Genomic DNA, 22581 nt, shown 5'->3' on the forward strand with positions numbered 1-22581 from the left:
AACAGTTGCAATGCACTGCATTTTTACTGTTTATTAAGCTCTAAGTCCTTAAGGATTGGCACTGTATTTTATTCACCTTTGGGTTTCCAGTTTCGGAAATATCATGTCAATTTTGTAGGAAAGAAGAAGGAAGAGAATGAAAAAGAAAAAAACAAAAAGAAAAAAAGGAAGATTGCAGGGCAACTAAAAGCTCAATAAATGTTTGTTGACAAGTAAATGAATAAAGAGTGTTTTGATTATTTTCTTCTCTGGTCTATTGAATTCTTCAGAGATGCTTTCATTTCACTCTGATAGGCATCTCAAATATTGAGGCTATCATCATAGTAGAAGACGGAATTATCACTAACTTGGATTGCAAGCAAAAAAATGGAAATAGCACTGAAAAAAGGATGCTGCACCAAGAAAAATATTTTTATTTGCTTTTATTGTTAAAAGAAAACCCTAGCAGAATAAGGTCCTAATATTAGATTAAGAAGTGATGGGGGTAATTTTTTCAGTGTGCCAAATACGGGAAATGCATGTTGAAATACACCAATTGATAGGAAACATGGATAAAACTCAACCACTTGGAAAAGATGTCATTTAACTTTATTCAGTAGAGATAAACAATAGAAGTACTGGCAGATTCTCAGTTTCTCAAATGTTTTATGAAAAAAATAAAATTTAAAAGCATTCCATTTCTTTGAAGGAAAAGTAGAACAGTTAAATTACCACTTCTTCCTTTTATAGGATCCTTGGCACTTGGAGTGCATGGTTTAGTCCATGGGAGAGCGCAAGTTGATTATTTATCTTTATTGTGCAAATTTATTGTGTACTGTATGTGTTATGTTGCTTCTGAGAAGAAACAAAAGCAGAAATGGCCCACCGTAAGTAAAACATAATTAATATTATGTTAATATTAACATAATAAACCTGTCCAAAACATAGTTTAACCACAGGTAAGTTCTGAATTTTTCCTGATGTCTGCTCTCTGCAGACCAGGGCCACTGCAGACAGGCAAATGATGAACAATCCAGCTGCTAAGATGGAATGATGGACGCGTATGTGGACGGGCACCCGCTGCTAACATTCAGTGACAGCAGCCACCCTACAGAGTTAGTTTAGACGCCGAGAGGAGTACATTAAGTATTAACTTTGAACAATAATGGCTATTTCACATTGAATGTGTGTGTCCAGTAACTTCTCAGTTAACTCACTGTGTTGCCTGGGGAGATATTCCAAATGTCAAACATGTAATGCCCAGTGCCTGGTACATAGTAGGGCTACACTGAAATTAGTTCAACGTAAATCTGAATGGCTGCTCTAAAACCTTTTCCTGTCTTTGAGAACTGAATGTTCGCAATTACAATGAGCATTACCCATCCTTCCATTAACTTGGATGATATTTTGGCCTGGTAGGCCAAGCGTGGAAAGTTTAAGGACGTGATCTGAAACCACATAGGGAGCTGTTTCTTTTTAACTTGGGCTTACACAATGCCAATAAGGAGAAACAAACAAAAACATTGGATTTTGTTATGGTCTTTGGGATTCAGGAAGAAAAAAAAAGAGGTCAGTGAGTTGGGAGGAAAAGGCAACTGACTCAGTTGATTCTATCAGAGAAGGCATCAGAGTGTGTTGCCCTAATTCTCGTGTAGCCCAGGGCCTTCCCGTCTTGGGCCACCCTGAGTCTGCTACCTAAGGACAAGGATTCTATTAGTTTCCTGCAGCTGCTGTAACAAATTACCATAAACTTAGTGGCCTACAACAAAACACATTTATCCTCTTACAATCCTGAAGGAATCGTAAGAACTCCAAAATCAGTCTCCGTAGGCTAAGGGAAGGTGTCTAGAGAGCAGATTCCTTCCGGAAGCTCTGAGGAGAAAATAGCTTTCCTTGCCTTTTTCAGCTTCCGATGGCCATTTGTATTCCTTGGCTTTTGGCCTCTTCTTCCATCTTCAAAACAACTCACCCAATCTCTGCTATCCTCATCCCACTGCCTTCTGCTCTAATAAGGATCCTTGTGATGGCATCAGCCCCACCTGGATAACCCAGGATAATGTCCCACATCTTGAGCTGCCTGATTTAATCACATCTGCAAGACCCCTTCTGCCTCGTAAGCAGCATATTCCCAAATTCTGGGGATTAGCACATGGATGTCTTGGAGGACCGTTGTCTAACCTACCACAAAGGTGTAGCCGCCAGTCTAATGGAATTTTGAGAGTTAAATAAAACATTGCAAGTTTAGGATCAAAACCATATCTTGGAATAACGAATCCCCTTTAAGTGTAAATAAGGCACGCACATGGCTTTGATTCTTTCATCTGGCAGTTTCTCAACCTATTTTCCTTCCGCAGGACAAGGTAGAATGCCTGAACTTCTCACCAGTAAAGATGGTTCATTCCCCATCTCCACGGTATTCTGTGGCTAAGAACCACTGTTTGTAGCCCTTTAGGGGCCCACAGAGTGTGCTGGGATTAGTAATTTCCTACCTTTTGCTGTGAGCATTCTCTCTGTGGTCCCCTCCTGACCTGAATATATGAATTTATTTCCAATTGTGCTTTAACAAACTCAGAAGGAATTTACTCACCTTTCTCAGCATAAAAATGTCCCTACATCATGCTTTTGCCTGACTGGCTTCATTTCCTTTCTCAAGCTCAGCCAACCCAAAATAAAATCAGTTCCTGAGTTTTACATCCTGTGACTTGGGCACATCAGGTGTTATTGTTGCCAGTGGGTGGGTGAAAATTGGGAGCTTGGGGATTCTGGGCTGGGCTGAGCATGATTCATTCCTCCTGGTTTATTGGGCTCCTGATGTCATTGAAGACCAGTGTTCTATTATATTTCCTGTATTAGATAGTGATGTGTTGCCAGATGGGAACAGCTTGCCCTCTGCCCCTGCAATAAAGCCAAGTAAAGTTTGACTTGCCAATCTTGTGCTCCATCAGAACATCCATGGGCAGAGATTTTCTCTACTTAATTAGAATCTGTTTTAGTGGGCTCGCCAGGCCCTGGGAGCCCAAAGATGCTCCTACACAGAAGTTTTCTTTCTCTCTCTTCTTTTGGTTTGGCACCACCTTGCCAACAGGTGTGATCAACAGTAAGAAACCACGCAGAGCCTGTGCTCTCATTCTGGTCCAGGATAAGAACCCACTACTGAAAAGATGGCACTCACAGCATTAGGCAGGCTGCCATGAAATCATCCTTCCTTGGCACTGGTGCCCATGGTGAGCGTCTAGGCAACTTTTGATTCGGCACCATGCCCTCCAAACAGATGGGCATGAATGTAGGCAGGCAAGAGACCATTTATTTATATCAACTGTATTTGCGGAGGGCAGGGTTCCCAGCTGGGAACATCAAAACAGCTCTTTGTCCTGGCCGTCTGCAGCTCTGATGGAGGTGATGCAGCCTTGCAAATTCAGCTGGATTAATTTTGAAAAATAAGAACAATGTTTCTATGGACACCAGGGGACATTTTTGGCTCCTTTCAATGGTTCAGAGCACAGAGCAGGCTGGGCCCAAGTCATTTTAATAAAATCTCCTGTCCCTGTTTGGATTTAGTGGGAAAGAGCCAAGAAAGCTTTCCAAATCAGGCCAAATTTAGGTGAACAGAGTCAGCCCCACATGGAAGCCAGTTTTGTGAGCCCTTTTACACACAATGGCAGTGGCTTCCAAAGAAAATTAAGCTGAAGTCACCCAGACTCGGGAGCTAGGAAAGGCATTCTGGTTGAGCTCACCACTGTACTGTTTTTCTAGGCATCTATTAACCTTCCTGTTGTCCCTCCTGTAAATGATGAGTGGGATCAAGTGTGAGCAGAAAGTGCTAGGGTAAACATCAGGGCTGACTTTCTTGGGAGCTTCCCTTGCCTTTAAGGGTAAACAGAAAAATAAAAAAAGAATTATTACCTGCATTTAGACATTTGAGCAATTACAGAGGGTTCTGAAGAGTACAACTTTATTATTAATATTAGTATTAACTATTAACATATATGTTTGCTTACAGTGCATTTGGCTTTGCCTTAAGCACTTTATGTGCAGTCATTTGGTTCATTTTCACACTAACCCTACGGAGGTGGGTACTAATATTAATATCATTACACAGATGAGCAAACTGAAGTGTCGAGAGATTTACTCAAAGTTACACAGCTGGTAACTGGGATAACACAGGGACATCCAGGACTGCCTGACAACAGAGCCCATGGCTGTACTCACTTCCTTCAGAAACAGTGAAAGCTGCCACTCTGTTTAGTCATTGGCTTGCCTAATTTGGAGATGTTTCTTACAATAGTGATTTAGGCCAATGCTTCTCACACTTTAATGTACCTACAAATCGCCTGGGAAATTTTGCTAAAATGCAGATTCTGATTCAGTAGACCTGGGATGCAGTCGGAGATTTCTGCATTTCTAACAAGTTCATGAGGCTGGCACCAAGGTACACTGGGAGTGGCGAGGTTTCGGGTTAAAGTGCTGGTTCTCAACCTTGGCTGCACATCGAAATGAGCTGGGGGGCTTTAAAAAATACTAATGCCCACATCACACCACCAGAGATTCTGATTTATTGCTTGACAATCGTTGGGTTAGCAATTCTCTTTGTCATTTATTTGAGAAAAGAATGATGAATTTTAAAAGATGCCCTTGGTTGCATTCCTTGCAGTTGGGAAATAAGACAATAGATAAAGATGCGTTGTTGGAGGGCCATCCCAGTTCCTAGTCAGTTCCATTTCCTGATGCTGGTTATTCATAACTATCCAGGAGGCAGGCGATGGGATGGACCTGTTACTCACACAGTGGTCTTTAACATGAACAGCTGGGAGCAAGAGCAGGCTGAGATCAACAGCACGGCTGCAATTGTCTAAAAGCCGAATATGACAAAATGTATGTTGATGGAGGTGATGAGAAATTACAATCAGAAACATCATCTTTCTATGCCATAGATTTTGTTGATTGTCATTTTTCGGTTGAGAGGATCTGAATAGGAAAACATAGGGCCATTCAAATCTCACTGTGTCAAACCTTTAATCAATTACACATAACAAGCAACACTATGGATCAGGTGTTCAATGATTGCATTTATTAGAGAAGAGCAATTGATTCCATGTTGGCGGATGTGTGGCCATGGCTCTTTTTGGGGTTTCCCGCTAAGTGTGATCAAACCAAAAGGACTACAGATTATTAAATCCAAATCAATATTTTTGCTGGCAAAAGCAAAGCATTCAGTGAGGGGGAAGAAAAAGTATCCTCTTTTCAGAAGATCTCAGCCTCATGTATTATTGATGCAAAGATGATCAGATAAAAACTGGAACTTGGCAAGCTGTCAAATAAAAAATGCAGAGTGAATCAAAAATTTATAAAACAGTATTGAGTTATTACAATTCTATTATAGACACCAGTAATCATTTTTACTGAAACAAACCTCTTATATGACTGTACAGCTGGGATGTTAGGTATGAGAATATAGGACTCAACCTCATTTGGGGGCGGGGGGAGAATACCACGAAATTAAAAATTAAATGTGAAGAGTAAATGATTTAGTCACATTTCAGTAGCAGATTGAATAAAAACAATAGAGTTTAAAAAAATAATGGCAGTGTTTTCCTTCTTGGGCTACATTTTGCTGACTTTCTTGAAAAATTACTGGTGTTAGATTCAGAGTGGGATGAATTGCTTTACAGAATCTGTAAACTTCGTTTGTGCATGTGCCAAGCACACACACAACGCAAGACATTGAGGAGGAAAAATGACTTGGTGAGATATTTTGTCACTTATGGATTTTCTTTTATAGAAAAAAAACCCAACTCTGTAGTTTTATTAGCTATCTCATCTTGGTTAGGATTCTTCTCCCTCCCTTCCTGGGACTGAAGCTCTGATGATGCCAGAAATATATTGAAGAATAGAGAAGTGGCTGTCACTATTCCTAAATATTCAGAAGATAATTGCCAACCAAAGTTAGAGCATTCTGACATAAAACATCCTTTCGACTCCCAAGCCAATTTGCCTATCCAAGATCAAATAAATAGCTATAATTATAAAGTCACACATACTGATATAGAGTCAGCATTAGGAAAATGGTACTGAGAATGTTTAACAGAGAGACCTGCTTTCTGTCCTTGGTATTTCCTTGGTGCCTGGGCAGAGAACAAAAAGGGCCTTCTAGAACTGAAAACGACTCCGAAGCAAGGTGAGTGAAGTGCGCGACCAGACGCCTTGGACCAGAGTGTTCCCGCTTTACAGATGCATCTGAAACTTCACATTATTATAATGATTTGAATATGAAAGCACTTTGTCTTTAAGAAACAGAATTGACTCCACTTAAATGGACTTTAAGCAAAAGGCAGAAAGGAATAAATGATTTCTTAACCCAGAGCCAAACTACCCCATGCCATGACCCTCTTCAGTTCTACTGGCAATGGGAAGTGTGGTCAACTTTCATCGGTCTCTGATAGGCAAAACCTCTCGTGAATTACATGTTTGCCAATTAGTCTCAATGGTGCATGCTACACACTTCACTTCAAGTGCTGATACCAAGAAAACCTGCAGGATTCCTCAATTCCTATGCATGAAAGGGCACAAAAAACTCAGACTCTCTGCCATGACCTATGAATTATGCTGAATCATTATTTTTTGACTTGATGTTTCATTCATGTCACTCTGCCTGTTTTCAAGAATGTAGGGAAAATGCAAATGTAAGGGGGATTTTCATTAGTCGCCTAGAACCAACTTTAAAAGTTCCCCAAAACACTTGCATTTGTCTTGGGTAAATGGTTACATGCTCTGTAGTGTTCATCGTCCCAGAAGATTAGGGTTAATTATGCAGTATTGGTCTTCCCAGTCACTAGGCTAGGGAACTCAGCACAAACCAGATTAGGGCTGGAGAGCTAGTGGGCTGTGACATCTCGAGTGAGAGCAAACTCAGTGTTTGAAATAGACTTGTTGTGTGTGCTTGTGTTGTGTGTCGTGTGCCCTGTCTCATCAAAGTCCAGTCAGAGGGACCAGCCCGGTGGCGCAGCGCTTAAGTGCGCATGTTCTGCTTCGGCCGCCTGGGGTTCACTGGTTCAGATCCCGGGTGCGCACATGGCACCGCTTGACACGCCATCCTCTCGTAGGCGTCCCACATACACAGTAGAGGAATATGGGCATGGATGTTAGCTCAGGGCCAGTCTTCCGCAGAGAAAAGAGGAAGATTGGCAGTAGTTGGCTCAGGGCTAATCTTCCTCAAAAAAATAAACCAAAAAAACGAACAAAAAGTCCAGTCAGGAAAATAGAAACCACACTCACCATTACACACAGAAGGGATTTAGTACAAGGAATTGGGTCCATGGGTGTAAAATAGGGGCATAAGCCCTTTTGGACAAGTATAAATAAGAATCTCTAGGGTGAAATGCTTTCAAACTGCACACAGGAGTTGATCGGCTTAGCCAAACACCCTAGTTCAAATTGCATTTCAGCCATTTGCATCGCCTGACTTGCTTCTATTGGGAAGTATAAAATCTCTCCTCATTTCCTATTGTCACTTGCAGTATGGGGTAACTGAAAATTGTTCAAGCAATTACTGTGTTTCACCAACTGGGTGCCTTTGGCCATAAGGGGCCTTTTGGGTTTGCAGTAGTTCTGCTGTCATTTCCCTTCCTTGGCTGATCCTGGTACAAATTGCTGATGGCTCTGAGATTATGTCCTCTCACTAACTGGAGGGGATGTCAGGTTCCTGCAAAAGTGCGGTTGTCTTTTAAATGTGTGTCATGATGGTGGGAGTGGTAGGATGGTGGTCGGGAAGATAGGGATGGATAAGATCGCTCACCCCCAACACTATTCAAACCACTACTGATGAGTACTGTTCATTCTGCCTCCCAATTATCTCTCAATTTCATCCCTTTCTCTATTCGCATACATGTTCCCACTGTGGTCCTTCAGGCCATTTCATTTCTCAGCTTAAATATCACAACAATTCTCTAACTGGTTCCTCTACCTTCTACTCAACCTTCTTCCTATCAGAATTCTCCATAGCAGTGGTTCTCAACCAGGGGCGAACTGCCTCCCTCCAACCCCCACCCCAGCAGCAACAGGCATTTGGAAATGTGTGAGAGTGTTTGGGGGTTGTCACAATAACTGGGGGAGGGAGGAGCATGCTGGCATTAAGAAACCAGGGATGCTGCAATACCTAGCGTATTCATTTCCAATTGCTGTGGTAATGAAGTACCACCAATTTAGCATCTTAAAACAACACTCATTTATTATCTCACAGTTCTGTAGGTCAGAAGTCTGACAAAAGTCTAACGGGGCTAGAATCAAGGTTTCAGCAGGGCTGCATTCCTTACTGGGGGAAAGCTCTTCCAAGCTCAGTCAGGGTGTTGGCAGAATTCGGTTCCATGGGACTGTAGGACTGTGGTTCCAGGTTCCTTTCTGGACTATTTTCAGCTTCTAGGGGTCTCCCACACTTCTTGGCTCATGACACCTTTCATCTTCAAAGCAGGTAATGGTAATTGAATCCTTCTCACACCTTGTGTCTCCTGCCTTCTCTTTTGTGACATCTTTCTCTGACTCTTCTGTCTTCCTCTTCCACTTGTAAGGGCCTATGTGATTAGACTGGGTCTGCCCAATCTAGATAATCCAAAATAACCTTCCCATTTTAAGTCCACAACCTTGACCCTATCTGCAAAGTCCCCTTTGCCATATAATGTAACATGCTCACACGTTCTTGGAATTCGGACATGGATATCTTTGGGGAGTCATTAATCTGCCAACTATACTTGGAGTGATCTTCACAGCAGAGAATTGTTCCACCCAAAATGCCACTAGCAGCCTTGTTGAAAGAATACAAAATAAGTGATCTTTCTAAAACGCAAAATCTGATTGCGTCTCTTTCTTGCCTTAAAATCCTTCAGGGAATCCTCATTGCCCTCAAGATAAAATCCAGGGAAAAGCCTTAGCATGCTTATGAGAAAGGTATTTATGATGGACCATCTCTTCAACTCTCTAGCTCACATGCCACTATTCTGCCTCTGCCTCTTGGCTCCAGCCACCCCGAACAATTTTCTGACCATCCTGTGTGTTCTCTTACCTCTCATTCTTTATGAAGCCTCTTTCCTCCACCTGGGGCACTCTTCCTCCCAACACTCACTCACCTCCCTTAACCTAACTAACTACAAGTCAACTTTCAGATCTTACCTTAGATCTCACTTCCTCATGAAAGCCTGCCATGACCCTATCAATCTGAGTTAGGTATCACTCCTACGTGCTCCCATAGCACCTACATGGCCACACATACCATTTATCACACTGCTTTGTAATTTCTTGCCTGTCAGTTTCCCCATGAGCTCTAAGCTCTAAGAAGACAGGAATAGCAAGTGTCCTGTTTGCTGTTGTATCCATAACATTCAGCTCACACCTGTCATATACTTACCTTCAATAAATATTTATTCATTAAATACTTAGTTGTGTGGCCTTTGATATAAAAGGCACAGTAAATATGGTTTTAATCCTTCTACAATAGAGACATAATCATAGCAACAGTTATGTACCAAACTTTGACAGTCAGACATCATTTCATCTGAACTCCATATCTGGATAAATTTGGAATTATTATTACCAAGTCAGTGTTACAGAGGAGGAGACTGAAACTCGAAGGGGATAAATAACTATTCACGAAAGCATGTGACCCATAATCGCCAAAGCTAGGACTCAAGTCTAATTTCTGATTCCCAAGCCAATCCTATGGTATCTTTGTGAACCAACAAAGAGTGTCTTACAGTCTACAAAGCAGTATGGCAGAGTCTTCATAATTCACTATAAGATAAAAATGTCGATCCCTTTTGTAAGCATGAGAGAAGAGACTCATCAAGGTTAAGTGACTTGGCAGAGGTCATACAAGTAAGATGTGGCATATTCAGAATATTTTAATTTCATTCCTCTGATTCTAACTATATCATCTGTAAACTTGGAAGATGGCAGAACTTGGAGAGTAGAGGAGATTATTTTGGCAATTTATTAACAACTTCTTTATGTCGTCATCTCATATCTCCCTACCCATACGCAACCAGTAAGGAACTTAAAACAGTGAAAAATCTATTTAGACAAAAAGGGGACTCCTCCACTCATGAATCATTTATATATTATGCATGTGGTGAAAAGAAGGAGAAATATATTATGTGAATTTGATTTCCAAAAAAGATGATAGATAGTGAATAATGGCAGTTGCCTTAAGAATAAATATTGATTATCATAGTGATCAGAATACCTATGTGGCATAAAATCTAACTGTGAGGTAGAGACATCTGTCACCATAATGTACTAGTCAGGACTCTTTTGGTTCCCTTACAGCCAGCCTCCAAGATGGACTCCAATAGTCTTCACCTCTTAGTATTCATGTCCTTGTGTAATGCCCTTCCATATTGAATCAGGGCTTACTTGTATGAACAATAGAATACCGAAGAAGTGACAGTATGTGACTTTCAAGGCTAGGTTATAACAGACATTTGCAACTTCCACCTTGGTCTTCTGGATTGCTTTTCCTAGGGGAAGATATTCATCACGTTGTAAGAGTTCTGTGTGAAGAGGAAGTGAAACCTCCCACCAACAGCTAGCACCAAAGTACCATCTTGCGACTGAGCCACCTTGGAAACAAATCCTCCAGCCCCAGTCAAGCTTTCAGGTGACTACAGCTCCAACCAACATCTGAATGAGCAGACTGATCCTGAGTCAAGACCACCCAGCCAAGCTGTACCTGAATTCCTGTCCCCCAGAAACTGGGAGAGATGGTAAATGTGCATTATCGTCTTAAGCCACTAAGTTTTGTGATAATTTATTATACAGCAATAGGTAACAATACAGCTTGTAAGTGACAGAACCCCAATTTCAACCAGCTTTAAACAGAGTGGGACCTTTTAGCCTATGAACTACAAGGAGGTCTGAGGGCGCATGCTTTAGGGACAATGGAACCAGGGCCACAAAAGATGTCAGAATACTTTTTTTTTATCTTTCATCTCTGCTTCTCTCTGCACATATGTTTAATTCTCTCAGACAGGCTTCCTCCACTTGACAGAAAACGTGGCCACCAACAGGATCAGGCAGTACATCTCACTTTCCTTCATCCCAAGTTCTGAAAGCCTGGCAAGTGCTCCAACTGGCCTAACAGAGATCACATACCCATTCTAGACCAATCAGTGGAGGCCAAGTTGGTGAGATCCATAGAACATGTTCATTTTCATTTAAACCACATAACTAGAGGGAAGAAAAGAACATTTCTTAGAAGCAGAATGAGATAGGCCGAATTTTCTTGGAAGAGAACAAGAGGCCCACTCACTACCCACTGTATGTTTACACAGGATCGTGAGGTTCCATGCATGCGCATGCTCAACAGGTTGCTCTGTGCTCATCCCCTGGTGATGCTTGACATCATTGCTTTCATGTGTCATTTCATCACTTGGCCCTAAGGACAGGCTTCTCTTCAGCCAGGAGATCATAGCGGGCAATTTCCAATGAGAAGTAAATCTTGTTTTTCAAAGAGGGAGAAAAAAAAAGGAAAAGCAGTCCAATATTAGAAAATACTTTTTTAAATGCTTTCCCTAGAACCTAGGGCCTAGATGATGAGAAAGAGAAATAATTAATGATAATAGACACCATTTGCTAGGCACATGAGTTTTCTGGATATCACATAATTTGCCCCATCTCACAGAGCTGATAAGTGCCAGAGCCAAGACCACGTCTGTGTCTGTCTGTCACCAAAGTCCAAGTTCTTAATCACTACACAGAATACCAGAGATGGGATCACACTAGCTCAAGAATTATCCAAGTTTACTTTTAGCATCTAAAGAAAGGCAGAGCAAGCTGGACTCAGCCCTCTAGATTCTGTATCTAGCTAGACCTCACCTCAGCACTCCCCTGAGCTCCATCTAGGAGAATGAGACTCCAGCCACTCCCACTGCTCTTGAAACAAAGCAAGAGTCAAGGCAAAGCTTTCCAGAATTTTGTTGTAACAAAATCTCTGCTTTTCGTTGTCCTCAGAAATAAGCTTTGCTAAACCAGTTCCATCTTTGGGTGACTCTCAGAGGCAGTTTCCTAAGAAGAAAACCCATGTGATTCATTCTGGCTGGAAATAGGACACTTGGAACAAAAGATTTTGAGTTCATCAAGACAGGCATGATGTCATAAGTGACAAATCAGGCCGATGTCCTGTTGAGGACTGTGCTTATTGCATATCAACTCTGTCCTGTGAAGTTATCTCCATCTCACGGTTTCTTTGTCTGAAAAATGGGCATAAATCACATATCTCAAAGAGTGATTGTGAAGACCAAGTGAGGTATCATTTGTGGAAACACCTAGCTGGGTATTTGATAAATATTGGTGGAATTTGTCTTTCATCAGCCAGGCTTTGTTTTGTTCCATATTCCAGTGCATAAACTTTTCTATTCAAGGAGGTTATAAGTTCCTTACAGCAGAGACACTCTCTTATTCCTGTTCTCTTTCCTGTTCTGTACCCTATACATCACCCATGAGCAGGTAGTGTTTGATGTGCTAATGCAGTGGGCTCCACAGGGAGCAAATTAAACAAACCAGCAGGCAGCACACTTTCTGGCATGCTGCAATATGCCCTCATCTCAACCAGCTAACAATAATATAGATGAATACTTCAAAGTTTGGACAGACAGATGTCCAAGCTAACAGAATCAGTGACTATAAGAGACAAGCCTATGGATATATACAACTACTCTAATCCTGCGGTTCAAAAATTGTGTGAATTGGTATAAGAGGTCAGTTAACAGGGTCTACCCTTCCATACCTGATCTGGGCAACCTTGTCCTCTCTAAAGCCCCTTTGACAAGGGAATCCAATGTGGCCACATCTCAAGCCACATGATCCCCTCACCCTTACTCAGCTGCACAGTTGATTGGACCAGAGGCTGCAACTTTGGTGCAACTAGGCACAGAATTTAGAATTGGTCCCGTTAGATTCTTTCCCTTGGGAACCTGTCTTAGTCCATTTAGGCTGCTATAACAGAAATACCATAGACTGAGTTGCTTATAAACAATAAGCATTTTTTTCTCATAGTTCCAGAGTTTGAGATCAGGTTGCCAGCATATTCAGTATCTAATGGGAGCCCTCTTCCTCATTGATGGTCATCTTTTCACTGTTACCTCACATGGTAGAAGGGGGAAAGGATCTCTCTGGAGTCTCTTTCATAAGGGCACTAATCCCATCATGAAGGCTTGACTTTCATGACCTATCCACCTCTCAAAGACCCCACCTCCTAATACCATCCTTGGGTGTTAAGATTTCAGCATATGAATTTGGGGTGTGGGGACACAAACATCCAGTCTATAGTAGAATGGGAACTTAGAAAGACAGAGAGAATAAGGCAGTGTCAGATGGAAGTTAAAACTGAACGAATACCATTAGAAGGGAGATTATAGTAGGGAATAAAGACTGGAACCAGATGGCCTGGATACACGTACCAGCACTGTCCATTCCTACCTGTGTGTGATCTTGGGCAAGGTACTTTATCTCTCTGCATCTCAGTGTCTTCATCTGTAAAATGGAGATGATAATAGAACCTGCCTTGTGAGCTTACTGTGAGGATTCAAAGACTAAATGAATATGGAAAGTACTTGGAATGATGGTTAGTGCCATGTAAATGATGGCTAGCATTATCAGGTAGACTCTAAGATCAAGGCAAGTCTATGTCATGTGCAGGCCATTATGAGAAAGCAGAAACCATGAGAGAACATAGGAAAGGTCAATACTGAGGGAGAATGGGGCATGTGTGGGGAGAAGACAAGACCCCCTAGCCCAAGAGAGAGAGACACAGAACATAACCTGTCTTCAAGCTGACCCAGCTTCAATCTCCTTAAAATAAATCCCCTGGAGGGTGAGTCAACTTGCATCTTCTCTCAACTGGGCAACATCAAGAATCTAAAGTTTGGTACAAGAAGGATCCTGAATAAGCAGATGCATTGTGTTTTTACTGCTAGGAAGTTCACAAAGGCTCGATGGAAATGATGTATCCCAACTTTTTCAGTAAAGAGAAAAAAATGAGGCTCTGGCAAAAACCCACCAGCATGCCCGTTCCTAGTCATGAGTTTCTCGTGAAAGCCCCTAGTTGGCACATCTGAGTTTTCTACATCTAGCAAGGTGATAACCCTTATCAAAGAAGCAGAGTCTGAAGCAAAGAATGTCTTGGAGCCCCCATAAGCTGCAAGGCTCTGGGCCAGGGTAATGGACCATAGGAGATGGAGCGGGGGTCTGCCAAGCTCAATAATATGGCATTGTTGCTGCGTTGGAAAATGTTTTAATTTACATTTTCAAGCGCAAAATATTTTCCCCTCATGCTTTGGCTAAATTAGGTAGTTAAAGTCTGTGAAGTGGCAGTAATTGGAAACAATGGATTTTATATTTGACATTTATTATTTTAGTAGAATCTGTTTTACATTTACATCAAACATCCAAGGACCCCTGCAGAAGTTTCTTTTGCTATTGCATTACCATTTAGCTCTAATAATACACTTCGCATCCCCAATTCTCGATTATAATTATACCATTTCAGATGGAGAAAGAGATGAGGTAGAGATAAAACTTCAATGGAAATTGTACCCCCGTGCCTTCCTCTCCTTTTGTTGAACTTTCATAAGCTGATAATTTGCTCAATATATTTTTACCCTAATTCTTTACAGTTTCATGTTGTTCTCTAATTACTTTATATATTTTGGTCTTACTTCACCAAAAGGCTGCTTAAGGCAAAGATCATGTTTTATACCCCCATCACACATGCCCTGAATCCAAGTACACCCTAAGAATCAAGAAATGTTTGGCTGACAATTCAGAAGATATTAGTTTTATCTTAGGCAATGAGGAGTAGAATCCAGGGGAGGCAGCTAGAAGGACAAAAATCCCAGTTTGGTATAGGAAGGACTCTTCCAGAGCTTCTCGAGATGCTGATTCAGAAAGTGGTGAGACCATTTTCCTAGTAGTGTTCGAACAGAAACTCGATAACCACTTATACTGAGGAAATAAGCCAGGAATTAAAAGGTTTGGAGTCGGAAAGAATTGGGTCTGACTCCTAGCTCCATACTGTAACACTGTGTGACCACGAGCAAGAGACTTGACCTCTCTAAGCCTCAGTTTCCTCATCTTGCAATAGGATTAATAGTCGACCTCTTATGAAAAGAGAGGAAACATATCCATGCAATGAACCAGATGTCCTGACAGGCTCTCACAGTCAGGGTCCTTTCTCCCTTAAAGCAGCCCACTTCTTTCATGTGGCAGAAGGTCAAAAATTCCTGCTTCATTCTAGACTTTGGTAACTAGAGAAATACAGCCTGAGCCAAGTTTTAAAATAAAACTCAGGGGCCAGCCCGCTGGCTCAGCAGTTAAGTGCACATGTTCCACTTCAGTCACCCGGGGTTCACCGGTTGGGATCCCGGGTGCGGACATGGCACCGCTTGGCAAGCCATGCTGTGGTAGGAGTTCCACATATAAAGTGGAGGAAGATGGGCACGGATGTGAGCTCAGGGCCAGTCTTCCTCAGCAAAAGGAGGAGGATTGGCAGCAGATGTTAGCTCAGGGCTAATCTTCCTCAAATAAACGAATAAATAAATAAAACTCAAAGATAGCCACTAGAAGTAAACGTGTACCTTTCCAATCACAGGAGAAACTGAAAGTGACAGAGAATGAAGGAAAAAGGAAAGAAACCTAAGATAACAGAAACTATAACACAAAATAGTATAACAAAAATAACCTGTACTTACTCATGCAAATTAAAGTATTGGTGTTAGGAGCCATAGTGCAGGCTTTACATGCTTTATCTCCTTTAGCTCTTACAGTGTCCTAGTGGTTGGCATTATTACTATACCCATTTTACAAGTGAGAAAACTGAAGTTTAGGAAAGTAGAAAATCCTAAATTGACCCCAGAGCTAGTAACTCTGAACCCCGGCGGTCTAACTACAGAGTGCATGCATGCTCCTAAACATTGCAGCCACAAAACAAAGCTGCATATGTTTATACACCTAAATATGCTCCCATATTTACGTTGGCAGGAAAGAATGGGTCACAGATAAATGAAAATGTTAAATAGTGTTTATCTCTAGGTAGTGGGATTATGAGCAATCTTAATTTTCTTTTTTATGGTTTTCTGTATTTTCCAAAATTTGCTACAATGAGCCTGTATTTTTATAGTCGGGGGAAGGCTGTAAAATTTACAATAGATTGTCCCTCTTCTTGTTATACCAGGAAGTCTTAAATCATGGTATAAAATTATTGAGATTTTCATGGGATTTATACTTCCTGAGGGAAGATGTTTCCAAAGTATTCTTATTATTTCTTCCAGTGGAGCCAGAATTAAAACTAGTAGATGAAAGTGTTGTTTTGTTGTGTCTAGTATACCCTATGTGGATTAAAAAAAAAAAAAGTTTTAAGTCAGAGGAAAATTTAAATAATTCCTCATCCTATGCTATAATTTGATTCAAAGTAAAGATTTTACAATACGGTTGTCCGAAGTTCTGTAAACCAGTTTGAAGCTCTGCTGGAATACATGTCTCATCTGAGGAGTTCTAGGAGAACCCCAAATCCAGGAAAAGGCCCACCCAAAAGGCAGCAGGTGACAGTGCTTGTCTACACACCAGGCACGTGGTCGCACAGCAACACACTCTGCCTCTAAGTATTCCCTTTCCATCAAACCACAGAAATTGTCAGAAATCCTAGTGTTGAGATCAGCCCTCCTCTCTGCTGTTGAGGAAACTGAGATCTTGAAAGGCCGCCTCACTTCATTTCCAGCACTACCCCCAGACCAAGCTGTGGCTGTCACTCACCTGGATTCCTCCCAGCTGAGTGATCTGACTCACACTCACTCCGGCTCCCCTCAAATCCTCTTACCACCATGCTGATCACCCCGACTCTCCCACTCATGGCTTCTTATCCTTCAAAGAAATAACAGTGTTCTTACCGTGTTTGACAAGGTCCCCCATAATCTGACCCCATCCTTCCCACATTGCCTAAATCTTCTTCAGTTCTCTAAGCTCCAACCACACGATTCTCCTATTTTCCAAACTTGTCATTCTCCCTCCCATTCACAGACCCTCTTTTCCTCTACCTGCCATTCACCTAGATAATTTCCACTCAGAAGCCTCCCCAGACTCCAGTTCAAGTTGGATCCCTCTCACCCATCATCTACATGTGCTTCCTAGAACTCATCACTATTGTACCTTTACATTTCTGGGCCTGTTTACCCCCACTAGGCTGTAAATTCCAAGAGGCAGGGACATGTCAGTTTCATCCACCATATCATCACCAGCACTAGCCCCATGCCTGCCGCATAGTAGGACTCCATCAACATTTGTTGGGTGAGTGAATGAGTGATGCACAGGGAGTCATGACAGAGCAGCGTCAGTATTTCATCCAACACTTTGGAAGAGAAGAAAGGAACATCTGGAATCCCAGGAATTTTCCCACCCTACATTGTCTAAAATTGTTTATTTCTCTCCTGTCTTAGAAATATACAGCTTTAGAACGAGTCATCTAATCCAAGCTTCTCATTTTACAGTCAAAGAAACATGGGCCCAGAGAGGTTACATGGTTTTCTGAAGGGCACACAAGCGGTGGTGATAGAGTCAGGCCCCAAATCTGGGGCTCCAGAACTGTTTCCTATGTAACCCACTGTCTTTCACACAGGCCTGCCTTTATCCATCAGTCATAGCTCTAGCCAGACACTTATTTTTCTCCCAGATTTAAGCTGCCAGACCTGGTTCCTCTGACTTCTCTCAAAGTGCTCCTTTCCACCTTCAATCTGGAATCCCCAGTGAATTCATTTGTCTTACTTAGAGTTGTGAAATTGTTTGCTCGTGTTTGTTTCCGCACGTTTCCCTGAAATTCTGAATTCTCAATAAATCAACCAGCGACAAAAACGTATTCAACCCCTCCTCGATCTTCAGCACTAAGCTGAGTACTATGGGGATTAAAGGGAAGACACAAATGTCCTTCTAGTCCTTAAGAAATAAAAAAGGTATTTAAGGAAGTAGAGTTTGCCCACCTAACACTATAAGAGAAAAGAAAAACAGTAATGACAGTAATCAAGTTTTTGGAATATACACTCTAAGTGCTGCAGAAATTCAGCCAAAGAAAGATGAGGAAGACTGCACACAGAAGGTGGGAATTAATCTGGAGCTTGAAGGAAGGGAAGAACTTGCACCTGCAGAGAGGAGCAATTGAAATGACCATCTTCCAACAAGGGATCAAGTCTCAGGAAGCATCAGTAAATTTTGTAAAATGTCAACCAAAACGAGAACAGGGCCAGGTACGGGGATATGAAGAAAAATAAGGGCATAAAGTCTTTTCCAAATCATAGGGACAGCTGACGGACAAGTTAGGGAAGCTTGAAGGGCAATATGACTCCCAGACTCTGCTATGACCTCTCTACTGTCCAGATGTCAATATTAACAGTTAATAATAAAGTTAACCCTTGCCGAACTCTAACTATATGTCATGCATTGTGTTAAGTGCTTTTCATATATTATCTCACTTATTCTCACTTAATCCTCCAATATTTGTAGGAGAATTGTTATCCTCATCTTATATATGAGGAAACTGAGGCTTTGGCAGAGTAAACAACTTCCCAGAGAAGATTACACAGCTGGATTACAGAGAGCCAGAGTCTCAGCCCAAACTCTGTGACTTCAGAGCCTGAGCAAAAATAAAAATGACTCAGAAGTTTCTGATGCTGTTTTTTAAAAACCTAAATAATAGCACAGAACATGAACTCAGAAGACCATCCATTCTACCTATAGTACAGTCTGAAGGAATTTTATTGAGTTGGGCAGGAATAGAGAGATGCATAGGGGTCAGTTCTCCCAACTTGATGGTATTAAAATTTCATTAGTTTAGAACCATTAAGTCATGACTGAAAGGGGGGAAAAAACTACATAGTATCTGAGTTGGTGACCCAAAAGCTACATGAATTCCTCTCCATTCTTCCTCCACCTCTGAATTTTTCCTCCTGATGTCAATAACAGCTTTTTAACACACCCATTACACTGTAACAGAGATAGAGCATATAAATTTCAGGATCAAAGGAAAAATTCAGAAAAATTGTCTTCTGTTATTGTCAAATCATCCTAACCACTGCCTCTTATCTTCCCTCCATCTCTGGTAATGTGTGTTGACAATAGTGACACCTCCTGGCGAAAATAAACTTGACCTCCTGCAGGATTTCATTTTGCTCACTCACTGCAAATTACTCTTGACTCTTCTTGTTGCCTCCAGGTGCAATTTTCTTTTCCTTATCTGGAAGAGCATACACTGACTCGGCCCATCCTCAACCTTAGAAACTCAATAACCCACTACTGACCTGACCACAGTACTCTACTACGCAAAGCCCTTGAGTTTTATCCTGAACACGTCAGCATGATTAGCCCAGAGACTCAATTCACAGTCTTCCTTCTTGCAGCTACATTAAATATAAATAAAGCAAACTAAATACCAGCTACTGAAAAATAGTTCAATTAAATCCTGCTATGAGAGTGCCTCTTGATATTAATGTGTTTAATCCCCTGGGAAACATAGTTGGTGTATGCTCTTCTTTTCTGGTAGAAGGATTTTTTGGTCTCAGATTTGTATAAATCATACAGCCACCAAAAAGACTAAAAGCTGTCACTATTATTGTTAACCAAAAACAGCGAAAGATTTGTTTAATAAGTATGGAAGGTTTTGTTCCATCTCATTTGTGGAACATTCTAGGGCCACGATCGCCATTGTTACCCACCTTGAAAAGAGTACAAGTATTGGAAAATATAGTAAAGTGTTTTCTCCCTAATTTGAAAGCAGTCCAGTGTTTTTTTTGTTAAACTAAACTGCTGAGCCAGCACAATTAAAGGAGAGAAGTTGGCCCATCACAGCAGAGAGTGGAGAGCTCAGACGCCATGGTATTTTCTCGAACTTTGTAAAATTGCTGAGAGCTTCTCTTGTTCTCTCTAGAAAGAAGGCATTCAGTTGTTCAGAGCACGAAGAATTTACCTTGAAACTGGTTTGCTGCTATTCTATTCATGGTCTGCACAAAGAAATCCCTTCATTTGGCTAACTAAGCCTTGTAAGTTTATAGATTGGAAAATATCTATGAACTTTCCCCTAGTTCTACTTTTGTTTTGAAAAGGTTCCTATGAGAGACCTGTACCATAATTCCCAGGTGAACTTGTGTCCCAAATTAATAAAAATTCAAACCCTTGCTCCTTTCCACATGTAGTGATTCTTTTGGCAAATAAACCTTGGAGATTAGATTACGTCTTTGCTATGCATGAATGGAAAACACTTGTATTAGAGAGAACAAAAGCCCTTCAAACTGATCAAAAAGGGGAAGGCAGTTGAGTTGTAGAATTTATGTTTTTGCTTCTATTTTGTTTTTCAATGAAAATTGTGGTTGAAATTTCAACTTCATTCTGACACAGTGAAGATTCCAATTGTGAGCATTTCAAATCATGTATGCAAAGGCAAATTGTGGTAAGGGTGGTCAATTTCTAAGCTCTCTCCTTGCTTTACAGCACACTTGAAATATAGACAATGGAACTGGAAGAATATGTTTCATGATTAACATCACATCAAAATGATAGATCTGGAACATGTCAGCATATGCGATACAAATAGCAAATACGTTTGGACTTCATTAAGTAGTGTATTCATTTAGTCAGCAATGAATAAGGTGTGTGCACCGGGTTAAGCAAAATGTTGGGAAACAATGATGATCTCTGCCCTAAGTGAGAGCAGTCTAGAAAGAGAAGAAAGGGTTACGTGGGACATACTTATACTAAAGAATTATTCATTGCTTATCTGAAATTCAAATGTAACTAGGTGTCCTGTATTTTTATCTATTAAATTTGGTAACCTAGGAGAAGATAAATGGACAAGTTCAACATAGCATGAAGTGATGTGTGATCTGAGTGCTAAAGAAATACATGAGGAGGTACAGGTAACACAGACTTGGGAACCAGGATCTGAAAGATGAATAGGAGTTAACTGGGAAAAGAAAAAAAGGGAAGAGATTTCAAGAGGAAATGCAAGTGCAAAATTCACATGGTGAGCAAGGGACTGGTACATGTCTATTGCTGTTGTTCAAAGTGACTGGGCATGGGGTGATGTCAGTATATATTAGCAGATGCTAAACCATGGAGATGCTATAAAGACATTTGGACATCTTTAGGACAATGGAAAATTGTAAAGGTTTCCAGGCAGAGGTGATATATAATCAGATGTCTGATTTAGGAAGGCTTTTCTAGAAAATGGATTAACAGCTGGCTAGATGGGAGGCAAGAAAATCCGTTGACATAATTTTCCTAAGGGACACTGGTGGCTTGAAGAAAAATCCTAGCCATGGGGATGTAAGAAGTGGGCAAATTAGAAAGACATTTGTAGTAGAGATGGATTAGGGGACAGGCCTGAGATCTGGTGGTCAACTGGATATGTGGTTGTTGGAAAGTAAGGAATCGAGTATAGTAAAAAGAACACTAATTGAGTACTTATTATAGATCAGTCACCATGCAAACCGCTACATGCATGTATGTAAAGTCCTCACAAGTCTGCAAAATAGGCACAATTATTCCTGTTTTATAGATAAGGAAAATGAGATTTGGAGAGACAAATAAGTAATTAGCCTGTAAAGCTAGTAAGTGGTACAGTAAGGATGATGTCCAGGTTTGGAGGCTGAGCCAAGGGCTGAATGATGGTGTCACTCACCAAGATAAGAGATACAAGAAGGGTACATGTTTGTGGGAAACGTGCTGAACTCCTTTTTAGACTTATTGAGTCTCAGGTGCTGGTGGATGATGTCTGAGGGCAACTGGATAGATGGGTTTAGAGTTCAGCAAAAGGACTGGACTGGAGATAGGACTTGGGAGTCGTCAGCATAGCAATTAAAACTGAAACTATGAGAGTATAGATGAGATTGTCTAGAGAAGGAATACAGAGTGAGACCAGAAAGGGGCCTAAAAAGAATCCTGAGAAACACCAATGTTCAAGGGTCAGGAATGTCCAGAGAAGTAGGAGAAAGACCAAGAGAGCCTGGTGTCAAAGAAGAAAAGAAAAGAGAACATTTTAAGATGTAGGAAGTATCAGCATTGTGATATGAGTTATATGAGATGTGCTAATGAGAGACAAAATACAGAGGGTCAATTTCTTGTATATAGGAGAAGTGAAGTTTCAAAGCTAATTGAAGTAAAAGGAGTTAAATTAGTAAATTTAGGTGTAAAGCATACTAATGTACAAGGAGACACAGATAAAACAGGAGGAAGAGGATGGTAGAAAGGTAACTGCTGTGCATTCTTGCCAGCCCAGCAGTGAGGTGAATCAAGAATGCAGTGGGAGCGTGACCAGGTAGGGGTAAGGTTAATTTCAATATAGACTAAACTGTACATTTTAATAAAGTTCAGTGAAGACCAATCCCACTCCTGGTTGGTTTGGTCATGGGGGAGCTGCACCGGAAGCTGATGGTGCTATTATGAAAAACAAACTTGGAGATGGAGCCATAATCAACCAAGGTTCTACCTTAAAGGAAAGTCTGGAGAAGTGCTGGGGGGAAGGAAGGAGGGCTGTATGCCACAGAGAGAAGGTGTGGTCACCAAGGAAAGAAGGTAAGCTCTCTA

The sequence above is a fragment of the Equus asinus genome, chromosome 4 (assembly GCF_041296235.1).
Source record: "Equus asinus isolate D_3611 breed Donkey chromosome 4, EquAss-T2T_v2, whole genome shotgun sequence".
Lineage (NCBI taxonomy): Eukaryota > Metazoa > Chordata > Mammalia > Perissodactyla > Equidae > Equus > Equus asinus.